Source organism: Macaca nemestrina, chromosome 6 (genome assembly GCF_043159975.1).
Source record: "Macaca nemestrina isolate mMacNem1 chromosome 6, mMacNem.hap1, whole genome shotgun sequence".
In the NCBI taxonomy this organism is placed as follows: Eukaryota; Metazoa; Chordata; class Mammalia; order Primates; family Cercopithecidae; genus Macaca; species Macaca nemestrina.
In genome coordinates, this window is record NC_092130.1 from 7450359 (window position 1) to 7454718 (window position 4360).

A 4360-nucleotide genomic window follows, 5' to 3' on the forward strand; every position below is an offset into this window, starting at 1 on the left:
TCTGTAGAGCGGCTTCTTCAGAATCACTGAGAAGCCTGTTCAAATTACAGATTTTCAGGCTCCACCACCGTCCCACAAAACCAGAGAGTGGTAGGATGGGACACATCTGAATTTAAAGCAAGCATTCTTCCCCCATCCCTACCCCCCAAGATTTTGAGGTGCGCTAATGCTTGAGGATTGTTGTGAATCAAACACCTGGCTCTGCAAAACTCCCCCCTAGTTGTTTAGCTCTGTTTGGAAGAGTGGGGTTATAGAATCAGACTGGACCCAAGTGCCTCTTCGTTTGGCAATCCTAAGAAAGGAAGTCATTTCCCATCGGCAACCCGGGAGCAGATGCTGGCCTGACGGTGCACACACAGAAAAGGTCAGAGGTTCTCCTCAGAACAATCCTTAGGTGTCAGTCAAACCCATGCCCTGCCCCAAGGAGTTCGTTCATTCCTTCACTTACTCACTGGTTCTGTTTATTCACTCACTTCTCTATTACATATCCATTTATTGTCATTCACCTATTTATTTACTCAGACATTCATTCATTTGCTCATCAATTTATTTGGTACCCACATGGACCAGGTACAAGGCTTGATTAAAGAGATCTGGGAAGGAGTGCTCCCAAGAAGTTAAGAGCCTCACTGGTAAAGGAAAGCCATGTGAAGATAGATCTTGTGAACCCAAGATCATCAAGGAGTATCCATGATCAAGCAGGGCAGGGAAGGATTTTTGTTTTGTTTTGTTTTGTTTTTAACATGCTGTGTGGTTCAGTAAAATTAAAATAGGCACAATGACATCCTGGATGACAAGAGCTGGAGGCTCTCATTCTAACTACATGATGTAGTGGGACTGGCTGGCTTGTCTCATGCCCACCCCTGGAAACATGCGCAGGAACTCAAGCGCCTAGCACAGAGGAAGTGTCTGGTGAGTACTTTTATTTCTCGGAGGGAGTGGCTGCATGGGGAGGTGCTTGAGCCCTGACACCCAAATCGCCTGGGCCATTGGATCTCCGCCATTTCCTGGCTCTTTGGCTTTGGAGAAGATATTCAGCCTTTTGGTCACTCACTTTATTCCCATCTGAGAAAATGGGAATAACAAAGTACTTACCTCATTGGTTTGGCGTCAGGAATTTTTTTTTTTTTTTTTTTTTTTTTTTTTTTTTTTTTTTTTTTTTGAGACGGAGTCTAACTCTGTCATCCAGGCTGGAGTGCAGTAGTGCAATCTCGGCTCACTGCAAACTCCGCCTCCTGGATTCATGCCATTCTCCTGCCTCAGCCTCCCCAGTAGCTGGGACTACAGGTGCCCACCACCACGCCCAGCTAATTTTTTGTATTTTTTAGTAGAGACAGGGTTTCACCATGTTAGCCAGGATGGTCTCAATCTCCTGACCTCGTGATCTGCCCACCTTGGCTTCCCAAAGTGCTGGGATTACAGGTGTGAGCCACCGCGCCCGGCCTTTTTTTTTTTTTTGAGCTAGAGTCTCACTCTGTCGCCCAGGCTGGAGTGCAGTGGTGCAATCTCGGCTCACTGCAACCTCCACCTCTGAGGTTCAAGTGATTCTCCTGCCTCAGCCTCCTGAGTAGCTGGGACTACAGGCGCACACCACCACACCCGGCTAATTTTTGTATTTTTAGTAGAGACAGGGTTTCACCATGTTGGTTAGGCTGGTCTTGAACTCATGACCTCAAGCAATCCACCTGCCTCAGCCTCCCAAAGTGCTGGGATTACAGGTGTGAGCCACCTGTAATCCAGCCTGGTGTCAGGATTAAATGAACCCTTAGCATAATACCTGGTACAGAGGAAGAACTTAATAAATGTTGGAATTTATTTATTTATTTATTAGATGAATAATAATAGCTCTTCTTAATGGGCTGAGCATTTACTGTCAGGCATTGTGCTAACAGGTTTACAAGCATTACCTCATTTCAGCCTGTTAACGGTATGAATCGTCCCTTTTACAGGTGGGAAAACTGAGGCTCTGAGTGAGATGGGAACAAACGATGGACATAATCTACCATTAGATGCTCAATATTGTTATTATTTATCTTGCAGCCCATAAAGATAATAATGCGATCCATATTTATTAACCTAGAAGGATGTTTGTTAAGAGAGGGCTAAGCTACAGAGTAATATGAACAGTGTGATCCCATTTTGCTTATCAAAAGGCATCACTAAAATGTCATCATTAAATGATCATCTCTGAAACCAAACACCGCATGTTCTCACTCATAGGTGGGAATTGAACAATGAGATCACTTGGACACAGGAAGGGGAACATCACACACCGGGGCCTATTGTGGCGGGGGGGGGGGAAGGATAGCATTAGGAGTTATACCTAATGTAAATAACGAGTTAATGGGTGCAGCACACCAACATGGCACATGTATACATACGTAACAAACCTACACGTTGTGCACATGTACCCTAGAACTTAAAGTATAATAATAATAAAAAAGATCATCTCTGATTAGTGGGATTATGGGTGACTTTCGTTTTTCCCCTTTTACTATTTTTAGTATTTTATGATTTTCCTCCAGTGGGCTTATGAGCCTGTGTTATTTGTGTAATTAAAATTACATTTTGAAGATTTAAAAAATTGTGAAGAACGCTATCCCTGCGAATGTTTTAGATTTTTTCTGCAGGTTGTTTTAAAGGAAAAACAAAACCAAAAAAAGCACCTCCTGCTCTGACCACTCCTATTTCCAGTTTTCCCTTTTGGCACAGCAAAGATGACCTTGGGACTGAGGTGGAACCATGTAATTCTTCATAATCCCAGAGTCAGGCAGACCTGAGTATGAATTCCATCCTTACTAACTGCGTGACTCACTGTGTGGCCACGCCAAGTTACGAGGTCTCTCTGTTTCCTCCTTCCTAAAAAGGAGATAACATCCATCTCGAAGGAAGATCTGGCCTGAAGAGCAGTCACTCTTGCCTGGCATGCAGAGAATGCCAAATCATATCAATGACTGGCCAGAATGAAGTGAATGACCTCATCACTCCATAACTGACAGGAAACAACTGCTGGGGCAAGAAAAAAGGGTCTCCAGTGAGTGTTCTTGTCCACACACATCCCCACTCACGTTCCTGGACTACTGCATCTAACTGCGGCAGCAGCTGATGAACCTTCTGGAATAAATGACCAGTTTCTGCCGGGTGTGGTGGCTCAGGCCTGTAATCCCAGCACTTTGGGAGGCCGAGACGGGTGGATCACGAGGTCAGGAGATCGAGACCATCCTGGCTAACACGGTGAAACCCTGTCTCTACTAAAAATACAAAAAAAATTAGCCGGGCGCGGTGGCGGGCGCCTGTAGTTCCAGCTATTTGGGAGGCTGAGGCAGGAGAATGGCATGAATCCGGGAGGCGGAGCTTGCAGTGAGCTGAGATCGCACCACCGCACTCCAGCCTGGGCGACAGAGCAAGACACCGTCTCAAAAAACAAAACAAAACAAAACAAAACAAAACAAAAAGTTTCTTAAGAAGGGATTCAGACTTCCAGTGGCCTGCCACATTGTTTCTGGCAAGAACTTAAAAATTATTTGTAACATATAGTAACAAAAACTAACCACAGGCTGGGTGACATGGCTCACGCCTGTAATCCCAGCACTTAGGGAGGCTGAGGTGGGCGGATCACCTGAGGTCAGGAGTTCGAGACCAGCCTGACCAATATGGTGAAACCTCGTTTCTCCTAAAAATACAAAAATTAGCTGGGCATGGTGGCGGGCGCCTGTAATCCTAGCTATTCAGGAGGCTGAGACAGGAGAACTGCTTGAATCTGGGAGGCGGATGTTGCCGTGAGCCGGTATCACGCCATTGCACTCCAGCCTGGGCGACAAGAGCAAGACTCCATCTCAAAAAACAAACAAACAAAAAAGACTAACCACAGCTACTATTTATGAACCCTAGTGCCACACCCCATTTCTTCCCAGGTTTCACCCACCCCAGCCAGTGTTGGCTGCAACACTTCAGCTTCTCTCCTCATGAAGCGCGTCTCCAGAGACACCTCTTCTGCAACACTTTCCCACAGAAGCCATTTCTGCCTGGACCACGACAGCTCCCAACCTATCACACACCCCTGTAGGGTTTTGCTCTGTAATCCTGATTTAGAAAGCCTCTTATGTGAAACCCCTGTAATCCACGTCTGGTTAGACAATTGGAAAAGTTCGTTGAAAGGAGAAATTTAAAAAGTGGCATCCATCCCTTAAATGTTGTATGCCAACGTAAAACACATTCGACAATGACCCTGGGCTAAGGCTTTACCACTGAGAAACCTGTATCGGTGTTCACCTTCACTTTCCCTACATAAACCAACCAGAAAGCTTCAGTTGTTCCTTTCCCTGTCTCTCTCCCTCTCCACAGCCCCCTTCCCTCTCCC

At 45.7% G+C, this 4360-nt stretch overlaps 1 long non-coding RNA gene across 3 annotated transcripts; it reads left to right on the forward strand.

Annotated features, from left to right (window-relative positions):
- Nucleotides 1-242: 242 nt before the first annotated feature.
- Nucleotides 243-4047, forward strand: LOC105480883 (uncharacterized). Of its 3 annotated transcripts, none has more exons than XR_011624448.1 (3): nucleotides 243-364; nucleotides 571-912; nucleotides 3915-4047. It is a non-coding gene; the product is annotated as an uncharacterized lncRNA (long non-coding RNA). The 3 variants fall into 3 exon arrangements; XR_011624449.1 differs by lacking the exon at nucleotides 3915-4047 and adding an exon at nucleotides 2868-3103; XR_986649.2 differs by lacking the exon at nucleotides 3915-4047 and adding an exon at nucleotides 1950-2080.
- The last annotated feature ends 313 nt before the right edge of the window (nucleotides 4048-4360 follow it).